This window comes from Gallinula chloropus, assembly GCF_964237585.1.
Source record: "Gallinula chloropus genome assembly, chromosome: 2".
Lineage (NCBI taxonomy): Eukaryota > Metazoa > Chordata > Aves > Gruiformes > Rallidae > Gallinula > Gallinula chloropus.
Genome location: NC_140086.1, coordinates 130,144,310 through 130,158,930, shown reverse-complemented (window position 1 = coordinate 130,158,930; position 14,621 = coordinate 130,144,310). Strand labels below are relative to the sequence as shown.

Below are 14,621 nucleotides of genomic sequence, written 5' to 3'. Positions count from 1 at the left end.
AAAACCATACTTTCTCTAATTTGTTTGCTGACTGAGCTTAGTTTAAATAAAATTCTGATTTTTTTGTTTGTTACACACACACGTGTGTATATATATATATATGCATATAAATTTTTTTTTTTTACATTTACATCTGCCCATTCCTCCCTCCACAAATCCTCAGGTCAGCTGATTTCCCTGGCTGTGTCCCTGCCATTTATTTCCCTGTGCTCCTGACACTTCTATACCCACAAGCTGCACTGGGTTTGCAGGCGCTGCAGAGGTGGGTTCAGTGTCCCGGTGGATCTAAGCTTTGATGGCCTTTGGGACCTCAGACCTGCAGTGTGGTATTTTTGGGAGCACAGCAAGGGGAGAGAGAGAATGCACTACACGTGCAAGGAATGCGTATTTTGGGCATGGTAGTATTTTAACAGGTAAATTTTCTGAAAGAGATCCAAATCTTGAAGTTGTTGTTATTATTAAAATAATATGTATTAATAGTAATGTAATTGTTAGCAGAATATAGAAATTTATTGTTCTGTTAGATGTGGTAGGAAATATTCTCTATGTGTATACATTTTTTTCTTGCAAATATGTGGTTTAATCTAAGTAATTAAAAACCCATAGGAATGGTTGTAAAAGAGATTTGAACTAAATGAGTGGCATGAGTTTAATTCATGCAGAAGCCTTGCAAAGATGTTAACATCTTTGGGCTAAAATCCTGTCACTGCTTTAAAATCCACAGCAAAGCTTCCCATGTCTGAAGGTCAGGACTCGCTATACTGTACTTCTGCATTTCATCACTCCTGATAAAGTCTATTGTAGTTCCACTAAATTCCTGCTAATCCCTGTACAAAGCTACAAAGCAACCTCAGAAATGTGAAGTGAGTAGCAGTAGAGACCTACTGCTGGTTTGTTTTTCCTTTTCCTTCTGAGGCAGCAGGATGCTCTGAAGCATTCTTGTCTGCAGGAGATGTGGTTTCAAGACACCCTTTCACAGGTCTTTATGTAGTTTGTCTGGTTTTGCCTTTACCTCAATGAAGGATTCCCTGAATACTCAATACATAAATGTAAACAATGGTGAGCCACCTGAAGGCGGTTTTAAGCTACTAGGTGAAGTACAGCAATTATATATTTGGCCAGACATAGGTTGTGAGATGGTTTAAGCTGATCCATTTTTGAGGCAGTGAGTGTTTCTTAGTGAGTTGATTGACACACGGCAAAGGCAGCCTTTGTATCACTCTTCTGAGCGATCATTCCGTATTGTAAGGTTGTTGACTTTCCAGCTTATTGCAAGCAAGGCATAGTCAATGACTATTAGTTTTCAAGCCTGAGCCACTCTTACTCATATGTGTGTTCTTAGTGTTGAGAGAAGTGCAAGTGGAACACAAAACACTAATTACTCTGCTGGTTTTATTGTCATCGCTAAATTATTTTTTCCCCAGGTTCTTAAGAAATTATTTGACTTTGGGGTTTAGAATACTAATCATGAGCTTTATCAAACAATAGCTGTCATCCTAAAGCTAACTTGTTTGTCAGAAGCTTCAAGGTTCGTGCTGTGCAGTGTGTGATGTATGAACAGTGTCCAGATATTTCCATGAGCAAGTTTTGCGTGCTTCTGAGTAGGCCAGGTGCAGTATGTGCATGGTTAACACGTGGATGTGGTTACCCCAAGTCCAGAACAGAGCAATGCTCTGGTTTGTGGTGTGATGTCAGGGTCTGACCCTGAAGAACATCAAAGGATGCTTAGCTTTCAGGGCAGAGATACGGGCTTCTCAGACTGATTGTCTTAAGGAGATTAGTTTTTGTGTTACACGTAGATATTTTAATTGCGGATCACAGCCAGTCACAGAACTAAATAGGAATTTCTTTATTGGCTGTGAAGAAGTGCATGTAGTTTGCCATGTCTGGGGCATCTATGTGTGGTTTTCTACAATGTTGTTCCCGTTTGGTTGGGTTTTAAACACATTAGTTGGGTGGAGGATGTTGGAAAGGAAGAAGAGTCTTAAATAAGCAAGTTAATTTTATATGCCTTTCCAAAGAACCTGGACTTTATTTAACTGTCCCGCTTGGCTACTGGTACTTCTATTTTATTTTTGCCAAGTGGCAAAAGTTGCAGCAGGGAAAAAGTTTTGTCCAAGTTGTAAAGAATTTGTTCTCAGAGATAATCAATGTTTAACATATTTAACAAAGGAGCAAGCATAGCTTTACTTGTACATGCTACTGTTCGCATTGCTATCCGGACAGAGCAGAAGATGCTGGAGCTCCCTTTAGACACAGTGTGAACTTGTGGCAATATGCACCTGTATTTTCTGTACTGGTGTCTTTTTTTCCAAAAGCTCTCTTCGGTGAACATGTTTAATTACCTTGAATATGAGGAAAATGCAGTCACGTTATAGAAAATAACTCTTCTTCTGTTGCCTAATACATGTGGGTTCTTAAGATAATCTAATTAAATGTAACAATGATGCTGTTTTCTTATGAGTTGACTTCAAGTGTTTGAGTAGCTCAAGTTTGATGCTCACAGTGTCCTAATTAATGATTTTATGCAGAGGTAATTTCAGCTTGTAAAAACTTGTCAAGAAATTTTTTTGTTTAATGGGAAGGTTAACAGGATGAAATAGCATAAATGTAAGGAATAATATTGCTTGGCATAGATGGCTATCCCTCTTATCAAACTTTCTAAACAAAAGTGTCACTGCTACACACACGTATTGATCTTACCCTGTTACATGTGCATATAGATCTTACACTGTCATTTAAAAGTAATCCGTATTGCTAAGCAAAGGCTTCACTTGTTAGTTCAGTTTCTGTTAAAAACCAAACCAAAACAACAAAAAACCCCAAACCAAAACCCCAAAAGCATTACTGTTAGATAGCATTGATCATTGCTTAGAAGTTAAAATCAGAATCATTAAGGTTGGAAAAGACCTCCAAGATCATCTAGTCCAACTGTCCCCTTACCACCTATATTACTAACTAAACCACATCCCTAAGTACCTCATCCAACCTTTCCTTAAACACCCCAAGGGACAGTGAGTCCATCACCTCCCTGGGCTACTTATTCCAATGCCTAACCACTCTGAGAAATTTCTCCTAATTTCTAACCTGAACCTGGTGCAACTTGCAGCCTTTCCCTCTCATCCTATTGCTACTTATCTGCAAGAAGAGTCTGACCCCCAGCTCACCACAGCTTCCTCTTAGGCAGTTGTAGAGAGCAATAAGGTCTCCCCTGAGCCTCTTCTCCAGGTTAAACAGTCCCAGTTCCCTCAGCTGCTCCTCATAAGACCTGTGCTCCAGACCCTTCACCAACTTCACTGCTCTTCTCTGGATGTGCTCCAGGGCCTTGATGTCTTGCAGTGAGGGGCCCAAAACTAAACACAGTACTTCAGTTGAGACCTCACCCCTGCTGAGCACAGGGGGATGATCACCTCCCTGGTCCTGCTGTCCACACTATTCCTGATACAAGCCAGGGTGCCAATTGGCCTTGGCCACCTGGGCATTCTGCTGGCTCATGTTCAGGTGAGTGTCAACCAACACCCCCAGATCCTTTTCCTCTGTGCTGCTTTCCAGCCACCCTGCTTCAAGCCTGTAGCGTTGCCTGGGGTTGCAAAACCTGAACCTGAAATGCAAAAATCTCAGAAGCTTGTTCTGTGACAGAAGTGAGCTACTGAGTTTAGCACAGCCAGATGCTGCCCATTAGCTTTTCTTCCATTGGAAAGGTCTGCATTTTATGCTTTTCTTTCTTTTCACATTAGCAGAGTCTGAAGATGATTGTACTGGATTTAAAGGCAAAACCCCAGATCTTGCCTGACATCTTAACTCAGTTCCTTGTGGAGGATTTCATGACTGCTCAGATTTAGAATCGATGTTCAAGGTCAGTACCCATACACGTGAAACTGTATTAATTTAGTACTAGAAAAAGTTTTGTGTCCCCCGCCTTCTCATTAGCAGGGAAATATGAAGAACTGAAAAGTCCTTGACTTCTTGGCAGTAACTAAAAACATCAATGTATTAGCAGCACTGCTCTCACCCCAACTCCCAAACACCATTAAACCAGCTGTTAGGAAGAAAATTAACTCTATTCTGGCTGAAACCAGGGCACTAAGTGATGTAATGATATTAAAAATGAGGTATGTAAGAGGTTCAAATGGGTGATTGTCCTGAATGGCAGAAGGAGAAATTTCACATTTTAATCACCTTCCAGTGGAGTATTGTGCCCAGGTATAAGCATTACACTTCAGGAAAGATGATTTATTAAAGATTATTCAGGCTAAAGAAAAAGACAGAGAACAGACATAAATCTTCAAATACAGTAAAGACTTCTGCATACAAGAAGGAAATTGTCTCTTCTCTACATCCAGAACATAATGAACCTAATTTTGCATGCAGAAGGTTCAAGTCCAATGACCAGGAAAACCACTTTATACCAAGTGTTATGAATGCTAGAATAGATTGCTAGAGGAGGTGACAAGTTCTTATTGGAAAGTCTTTCAGGGAGGGCTAGAAAACCATCTCTGGGAAATGGCATAGGTATAGAAGACCTCATCCTGGGGCCAGGAACACAGGCTAATTGCTCTTGCAGTCTCTTAGACATACTTTTATTCTATGTCGTTGTACGCACCACATGCAAACTGTATCAAAGTATTGTGGCAAGTGTAAGGCAGCAATAATTAACACTTAACAACAAAATTTGAATAAATATGTCTTCCTTAGGTTGTCACTTATTGCATTCTTAGCAGTTAAATGAACATCTTGCATTTAATGCTGGAGTTTGTTGTTTCTCTCCAAATTTATTTCCTCTCTTAATTCAGATAGTACATACAGCATTATATCTACTCACTCAAAAGGCAGATGACTTAAATCATAGCAAGAACAATGGAAGATGTCCCCAAAGAAGTAACTTATGCTTTTTTTTTATTTTTTTACAGCAGAAGGCTTCCCCCCAAAAAATAATGCAATTAAGACTTCCAATTTGCGTGAGATGCTGGAGGAAGAGGGTAGGGACTTATAGGAGATAATGTATCTGGAAAAATGGGAGAAACCACACAGGTTAGAAAAGTGCAGGATAGAATTTAGAAAGTATCTAGAGAGTGGTGTATGTGCCTGGACCTCAAAATCCTACTTCCATACTTTTGATGATCTAAGGTGACCAGTCGTTCTTTAGCATTCTAAAATTCATCTGTTTAGCACAATTTAAGAGCGTATTTGGAAATATGTGGTTTGCTTATCAGCACATGGCACATACCAACAGTATAGCTCGGTACAGTCCCAACACTTGTACTTCAGAAACATTATGGATGAGATTTCAAGTACAGAGAAGAGTATTAGAGATCAAGAACTCCAATGCTTACTTTGCTGTTTGGTTTTGGGTTTCTTTATTTTCTTCCTTCTCCTTAATTATTTTCTTGTAATGTTTTTAACTACCTTCAGAAGCTTTCTGAAAAAAACCAAAACAACCTTCATCATGGAGATATTTAGACCAAATGACAATATTTTATTGGAAATGTTTTATGAAGAACTGGATAACTGCAGGCCTATCCACGATAAACACATTAAAAAGGTATGCTGCAATGCAAAAATAAAAGATCATGTGCTTATTGGTGCATAATGGCTTAATTTCTGTTATAATAAGCAGAAAAAGGGGAATGAAATAATTAAGAAAAATATGCCAGTTACTTCAGGAAACCAAGAACTGAAGGAACATGCCTGTACATTTTTCTCATCTCTGCCTCACTCATAAGTGTTCGTAGTCACTGCTCCAGTGTAAAGACTGTTAACTTTGTATAAGGCATTGCTAATAACGGAACAAGTGTGATCTGCATAACATGGTCTCTTCCTCAAGTAATTGTGACAGCCATGTTGTGCATATGTACAGTTAAAATTTTCTGGTATCCTATAGCAACTTCTTGTTTCTGCATTGAAATGCCCTTGGTAGTATGCTTAGAGTAAATTTTTAATGACTGCAAGAGATTTTGCTTGATGATTGTTTGGAGGAGCCAGTAAATAGCAAACCCAGGTATTTCTCTGCTTCAGGACAGCACTGACATATCTTACTTAAAACAGTATTATTGTTTGGGGGATGACAAGACTTGCAAAGATACTTATGTGGGACCTAGACATCCATGTTATTTGAAAATCACATCCCCATCTCTCCCTCCTGTCCTGACCCTTCAGCAAACATGTTTTTAGGTGGCAGCACAAAGGATGGAAAACTCCTGTAAGAGCATTAGAAACACCTGAATTAAATTATTGAGTAATAATTCCTACTGTTGACCAGTGACACATCTAGTAGAATGCCAGGAGGATGTATTCTCCTTCTTTTTCTGGATTTTTAATTGTTCCCAGTATTCTCGCTTCTTGCATCATGTATTTTTTTCTTCTCTGTTTGAATTTAGTAAAGCTTTGGATAGCTTAAAAACGGCCAGCATCCACAGAACCTCATCTAAAAATGAATAATGTGGTAAAGTAAAACTTCTCACCAGAATTCATGAAAAATTCATTATAAGAGATAAACTGATTAGCAGTGCGGGTTTTTTGTTTGTTTTTTCTTGCAGAGTCTCTAGAAAATCCGGAAGATGCTTTCATTTCTTAGAAGTATGTGGAGATGTTGAAATTCCTTCATCAGAATGAAGATCAGACCTACTGTGAATAGAAAGTTCAGGTGGCTGACATTTGTCAGTTTAATTCAGACCAACCACTGGTTAAGCACAGCCAGGAAAATAGCCTTCTGAGTGGGAATCTTTATCCTGAGGTATGTATGTGTAATTGTAATTAAGATGTTTCTCTTTCATGTTCATAAAATGTCAGTGATACTGATCACTGGGTATGAAAAAATCTTAAAATCTTAATTATTTTATTATCTCTGTTTTCCAGTTGGGAAATCTAGTTGCCCTATAGTTCCTCAGGGGAGAGTTCTTACTTTAAACTGTAAAGTTATTACAGTAGTAAAAAATGTCCCCAGAGAGACATGGAGGGATATAATAATGGCAGTTGGCTCTTACCATGTAAAATGCAGTGGTTCTCTAAGTTATCAAACTTTAAAAGCCCTTAAGCCCTTAAATTGCTGAATATTAATTACAAGATCTCCTGTATACTTTTGTGCACTCCAGTCAGCAAAAAGTTGTTCTAGTGCCTTCGTGTCTGAGATAGAGGACAAAGTAAAAGTCATTGTGTTAAGGCCTCTGAAAAGATAAATGGAAGATAAACTGTTTCTTTACTTCTTCTGGCTGGTGTCTTTATTGAGAAATTCTGCTTTAGCTGTGTATGAAAAAAGGAACAATTTTGCGAAAGCTCACGATAGTGGGGTGTGTTAGAAAAATGTGTTTTCTTTTTGTTTCTTTTTTCTTTTTCTCTCCCCATCCCTTGCAACTTGTGCGTGTGCATGAGTGTGTGTGCGTGGCTCTAGCTCTCCTGCCATGGAAGGGAAATACCACACCTTTGTCTAACAGAATCCCACCCCTAGCTTATGCCTCAGTTTGCAATGCTGGCTGTGGCTGAGCATTAGATACCTTTGGGCACTGCCAGTCTGGATCTTCCAGGTTGTGGATCCAGTCACCTTCCTGTAGCTTACCTTCTGCCCAGCAGCCTCTTTTGTTTTGAGACATTCAAAATCTGCACGGTTTCCCTTTTGGAGTCCATACATCTCCTCCAGACACCTCTTCCACCCAACAAAGTGTGTAATACCACATGTGGGACAGTGGAGTGATTTCATCACATGTGTGTCTTCCCTGCAAGCAGGTATCAGAAACGGAACTTGTGGCTCAGTTGTACAACAGACTAATGCAGACTCTTCTGGAGGCAGAATATTCTCCGATTGAAAAAAAGCTGAGGACTAGCCCTGACCAGCTAAAAGCAGCAGAGGAAATACCGATGTGGCAGGTGACCACCTGCTGGGACTGCATCAAGCAACTGAAAACATCACTGTATGTGGTTTGGAGCAGAGAGCTCAGCAATCAAAAGACAATGCTAGATCAATCCTGGGAATTATGGGCACTTGGATGGAACGTGCCTTCTTTTACAGGGAAGGTCAAAAAGAAGCTCTGTTATAGCTGAGTGACAAAGGAGAAAGACTTGGCTAAAATATATACAAAATGCTGCAAGAAGCTACCTCCCAGATCCATCACCTTGGTAATGTAATGTCCAAGTAAGCTGTATTTTGATGTCATGATATGAGTGTTAAATATTTGGCTATTAGTACTTATTCACTTGTATGTTTTTCTTTAATTATTTCTGTAATTAATTGCACAAACAGCATAAGCTTTTTAAGGCTGATGTTTGAGGACAAATAGGAAAAAGAGAAAAGTTTTGGGCAACATTTGAAAAGAACGTTAGTGCTTTTAAAAGTTGGTAGATTGGGAATGACTGGCAAACTGCAGCCATGATAGTGCTGCTGTCCCATAACTCTGACCAGTGATGTTCCTGTGATTCCCCACAGGTAATTTCTGCAGCTGGATAAATTGTCCAGAAACACTTTCATGCACTAGATACATCGTGAAAGAGTTTTGATTTGAAAGGTGAATATTCCTTCTTTATATGTGTAATTGAAAATATACATCAGATAATTTAATTCACCAGTTTTCTTATAAAGGCTAAATCAAATTGTAATCCCCTTAAATTTGAACTGCTGCATCACTTAACTAGAAGTGATGCGTTGTACAGTGACTGTGTAAAAGAACATTACTAGAATAAGACATGAATGAATAATTAGGGTGGCTTGTTGTGGGGTTTTTTTTGTCTCTGCCCCATTTTGCTAACTTTTTAAGGGACCTGCTCCTGTGTTTACTGCAACAAATATTCATGTCTGTTATAGACATTAATCTTAGTGTTACTATCATATAGTTTAGTTCAGTCTCAGACCTAAATTTATTTTTTTTATTGCCTTTATTTACATGATTGATTGATTGGTTAAAAAGATCAAAATAAAGGTCTCTTTTTAACATTTAGGTAACTATGCAAGGGTTGATACTGCAATGCAGAATAAACATGAGGAATTATTATTACAAATGTGGATATTCCATCAAGGTTGCTGTATTGTAAGATAGTTATCTGTAGTCTTTTCTGTTCAGAGATACGTTTACACTTGCACTAGTTTAGCTACTGTAAATGTAACTCCAAGGAGGTTTAGGAGTCTTGTACATTGACTAAAGAATGGTCAAGGAGGGATGTGATGCAAGAAATATGACAGAATGTGGTTTTGCCGAATACATCAATTGTACAAAATAATATTGGAACAAGGAGGTATACTGAATGATACACATTGATACAGCCATATATTAAAGTACTTTTCAATTGTTGTTTCTATGTTTTTACCTAGGAAACTTCAAAGCTCTTCAAAGCAGATTCCTCCTCCACCTCTTGAAAGATTTATACAGATTATATTGATGACATTGTGGTCGATGTTTTACGTAACACCATACTGCATTGCTTAGACTTCTTTTCGAAGAACACAGAAGAAAGTTTGAATCCAGCTCTCCTTACTCAAGCACAAATAATCCTTAATGGCACAGAGATTCAATTTAAACCTTATCTAGATAAAGAGGCTGGTGATGGTTTTTATGACCTAGTAGATGAACTCCTGGGTAATATTTTCTGAGTGAGTGCCCAGGTGAAAAGGGTAGCAGCACACCTGGGATCAAAACATTACCAGGTACAGCCTCTCCTCCTGTGTTTGGAAATAATGAATGCGATTAATTGTAAGCTGCCAGAAGTTTATTTTTAGTTGCAAACTCATCTACTAGCGTCAGTCTTCAAATCCTGAGCCTCATCTGTTCCCTCAGTTATGCAGTTTGTAGAGACATAGTCCCATCTATTTCCAAAGGCTTAACTCCTGCTTTCACCCACTTTTGCATCCATGAGCAGCAGAATGAAGTTGTCCATTTAACACAAAGCTAATTGAGATTAGCTGAGTATTTATCTCTTAGTTCCTTTGCTGGGAGCTTCCACCTTGGGTGCCATGTTGAAGCCTGTAAACCTGCACAGAGTGGAAGCTTAATCCCTTAGACAAGTAAGGGACCATCTACTAAACTGGTGGTCAGAATTATGTATCAACCATGACAAACCCAGCTTTGATTAACTCACAAGTGCATGTAGTCAGTTTGGGGGTTTTATGTTCATTTAAGGAAATGCAAACTCTAAGTAGGGACAGCTGAATGAATTGGTTTTTTGATTTGTTTTTTTTTTTGTTACTAGATCTCTACAGGAAAAGGGGAATTCCAGTCTTTCATCTCCATGTAAGACCTTTGGGTCTTTTCTGGCATTGCATATGCTCACTTCTTTTAAAGTCAGCATAACATACTCTTGAGTACAGTAGTCTGAAGTGGAAGATTCAGAGATCTTTTTAAAACATCATGGAGAGACTTTGCTAACATTTATACAGTTCTAACATAAGGACAGGTGGTTTAATGCATTAAGAGTTTAATTAACTGGGGTTTATGCAGGTTTTCTTTTTATGGTTCCAATATAGAGCCCTTTGTATGTCTTCTGTGTGCTTTCAGAGGAGAAGTAAACACACCTTTTATACCTGTTTACAATAATTGCTGTCAGGTTTTCTTATATTGAATCTTATATATAGATTTCACTGCCAGGTTTAGGTAAGCTCAGCATACCCTGTGGTTGCACTTTATTGAGTATTCTTGTCATCTTCAGGGTAAATCAAGAGATTGAGATACTGGAAAAAGAAATGTTACTAATGCAGAAATTTGCAGAACTGTTTCAGGTAGCTATTCCAGACAAGAAGAATGTGAAACAATGTCAAAAAGAAGCGTGGTTGCTTGAGACAGTTTGGTATATTAGTGTTTATATCAATGTACGTTTAAAAAAAAAAAGTTAGAATATATTCTGAATGCTGTACGTTTAATTTGATCCTAGAATTTTTCATAATTTCCATTAAAAAAATAAAATCACTAATATTTTAATTTTCCTTTAGTTTTTTATATTAGAGTTGCTATATTTTAGAATACCCAGAGTTAAAACAGAGTTAACCAATTTCAAGATAATCCCAAAGCTAAACAGACATTGTAGATTTGGTTTGAGCTTTCTTAATACCAATAACATTCTTTATTAATTAAATTAATTGAGTAAAAATTCAGAAAGCCAGAAAATCCTACTCCAGAACCAAGTTTTATACCTTAGAAAGCTAGGAGCAAAACTCCAGAACAGTCAGTGCTCAGACCTGTGTGGGAAATCAGCCGTGTACAGTTCTGTGCACAGCAAGTTGTTTTTCACAAAGTAATTGTTTACCTTGCATTTGTGTTGCCAGGAGGGGGTGCAGGGCACCTTCTGCCACAGCTCCCAGGTGCATCTTGATATTGTCAGTCTGGGTGGGGACGTGTTTAACAGCTCAAGGAGGGTATGTACATATACCTATTGGATACTGACCTATTGAAACTCCTTAAATGCTTGGCTTTTGGGCTGAATTTTGAAATGACAGACTATGTTGTGTGCTTTCTAGGTGGTGGTGGTGGTGGTGTAGGGCTGGAAAAAATTAGGTCTGGGAGCTATTGGCGTGTCCTGCATCCATTTATCTATGATGTAGTGGAAGCTTGTCTTTCCCAAATGTTGTTGACGCTTTTATCTGTACATTCTGTTTCAGAGCAGCATTGATGATGGGGCTAAAACCCAGTGGAGACAGTTTAATGTGGAACAGATGGATATGGAGCTTAGAAGGTTTGCCAAGGCAGGTTCCATGGCTGTCTCTTTCTGTAATTTATCTATCTCAGTGCCACCCTTTTCTCAATCTTCCCACCACCCACTTTGATGTTTCAGTGGAGGTGTTGCTCACATCCAAAACATGTTTAGTTGGGGGGGCTTTCCTTTAAAACTTTATTCTTCTGGATGAGTTTCCAGTCCCTGCAGAGGTACATGGTCCAACCATACTGTCATTTCTCTAAATTGAGGCAGAATGTGAAAGAATAAATGAAGGTGGGGTTTTACGACAGGTTATTTTTAGAAGCAGGTGGAATTGGCAGAGGTTCATCTGCTCTGCTCTTACAGAGTCCCAGAACACTGCAGCAAAGATACTAATTTTTAAAGAGAGGACTTTGCTTGAAGTATTCACAATGTTTTGTTGATAATAGCCTTGCAGGACACAGTTCCAATGGGACAAGGAAAGTATGAAGCAAAAAATAGCAACAAAGGCCCCAGACTATTTGCAGAACACTACAGGAACAGCTGTGATTCATATACAGAATAGTAGTTGAGTATAAAAAGAAGAAAGCCTGGAACCTGATGGGTATAAAGTTTCTTCTTTACATGTTTATTTCATTCATGAATTCATAGATTTTATTGTATGCCCAACTAGTATAGCTTTAAGTGAAGAATGAGACTTACAGCAGATGGTACTACCTTGTCAGACCTCCTGGGATTTCAGCTTCATAAAGTAGAAGATGAAGTCCGAAGTGTAGTTGACAACACTGTGAAAAATTTGGGTACTGAAAAGGTGAGAAGTGCCTGTTTTTTCCTTCTGCCTTTGTAGAACAGCATGTAACAAGCTACTTGTTTGATTTAAGTTTTGTTTCAAGAAATTGATAGAAATTAATATTTTCATGTAACTTACCTAGGGAGCAAAATTCACAGCCTTGTGAAACTAACTTCTTGTCTGTGGTGTAGTTTACCATCACTGTGAATTAAATATAATCTAAGTTCTCAACTCAAAATATGAAATGTGATGTGCATAGACAGATGTAACTACTACTCTTCATCCCAGATTTTGGCAAAAATCAACCAAAAATGGACTGCATAGAATTTTTTTATGAAGATGATCACAGAAACAAAGAACAGTTGCCTGAAACTTTAGGTAACAATGAAGCAAGATTTTCATTAGTAGAAATACTACTAGTGTATCGATGTTATTCACTCTCTTGATACACTTTGTTAGTTAAAACTTTTTTTTTTCCCTGAATCTTTATTAGAGTTACGTTTTCTCCAGATGTTGCTCCTGGGAAATTATATGCATGCAATGCAACTGTATGCCTGTAACTGTATCTAACTATCTATTTTTAAAAATCCTGTATTCATGTGGGAGCTAACAAAATCACAGCTTTCTAAGGTTAGGTTTTCTTCATTTTTAAAAAATATATTTAATAATATGCTGGCCATAGAAGCGTTTAAATAAGTTGCCTGTTGTGATAATAACAAGTTACAGGAGAATTTGTTAAACTTTTATTAGCCCCGTTTCCTCTATTTATTATTTTATTATTTTTAGTGCAGTTTTTCAAATTTTTTTGTTTTTCTAGGTTCAGCTGCAAATGATTCTGAAAAGTAAATATGTGGCATATGTCTCTGAACAAGTGAAAGGTTGGCCAAATGAATTATACCTGACAGATTTTGTCATTTCCACTTGGATGGAAGTTCAAGGCATGTGGCCTCCTCTAGAAAATACTTTCACTGGTTCTGGAGGTATCTGAAGATGCATACAGATTCAATGAAATCAACAGAGACTTCAAACTTAGTAGAGTTAGTGTTCTATGTCCATTTATAGCTATATTTGAATTATTTAGAGTGGGTAATTAAATATGTATTTTTAAAATATTAACATATTGACAGTTTAGTTTGAGAATTTCTATGACAGGCTTATTTCTAACCCACTGAATTGGCATTATTACGAGAGTCTTAGGCTTACTTGGGAGAATATCAGAAGTGGATTTTAATAAAATCAAAGTAATTATTTGCTTTGTTTTCTTAGTGCATGGACTGGCAGCTGTTGGTTCCTACATTGTCACAAATCTAGATTTGTAACAAAGTTATGCAGGTCATTCCTTCACATGACTTTAACATCTTCTTTTATTTGCACTTTGTTAACTTTTTAATCTCCTGGAGTCACACGGAGCTACGAAACTTCCAAGTTATTCATTCTGCCAAGATCTGTGTTATTTGGGACAGTGATAGCTCAAATACAAGTTTATGGCCTGCTATTCATTAATGGCTAAAGGTAATTACCTAAACATTTGGATGTACCAAAATACTGTTTTAATTGTTCCTTCTGATGAATAAAGGTCACTGAACTCTTGCTCAGTGAAGAGAATAACTTGCATGTTATCAATATATCAGTATCAATATACATATCAATGTAACTCAATCCACATATGACAGGGAAAGTTTTCATTATGTACAGTTTGGAAGAGCTAAGAAGTGATAAAACTCTATAGGGAGGTTCTGTGTTTAAAATTTCCAATAAAATTCTAATTGTTTAAATCTGCAGTTTAAGCGCTGTGGGCAGCAGAATGTCTAACTGTATGCCAAAACAAGATATAATCTATATTCACACCTTCTTACAAGTTGACAAACTGGTTTAGAACAATGAAATTATTCATGGCATTTAACATGCGTGAGTTTCTTCACGGTGCCTGTTGAAAAAGGCATTGGGCTTGCACACATAAGCAGAATTATTGTACAAGCTAATGCTTCTGTTATGATCTGTCATTTTTATTTTGTTAGAAGAGATCTAACAGTATAATCAGTGGTATTTGCTTTCCTCCAGTGCAGTTCTCTCTGTTCATTTTACATTTCCTTCACGTTCAGTCTAAACACTGTCAAAATAAGGGACTGTGGATTTCTTTTTTTCTTTTGTCGTTCAAGAAACAGAACCTAAACCAAGCTGATGAGGTGCCTCCTTCCAGCTGTTTCCCCCAGTGCTTTCCTTG

At 37.8% G+C, this 14,621-nt stretch overlaps 1 pseudogene across 1 annotated transcript in view; it reads left to right on the top strand.

Moving 5' to 3' along the window:
• The first annotated feature begins 5,446 nt into the window (after positions 1-5,446).
• Positions 5,447-14,621, top strand: part of LOC311189093 (dynein axonemal heavy chain 11-like) — a 29,065-nt pseudogene continuing 19,890 nt past the window's right edge. The window contains exons 1-6 of the transcript in view: positions 5,447-5,542; positions 7,720-7,904; positions 10,627-10,786; positions 11,573-11,681; positions 12,333-12,418; positions 13,215-13,377. The product of the transcript in view is annotated as a dynein axonemal heavy chain 11-like (transcript). The remainder of the gene's footprint in view (positions 5,543-7,719; positions 7,905-10,626; positions 10,787-11,572; positions 11,682-12,332; positions 12,419-13,214; positions 13,378-14,621) is intronic.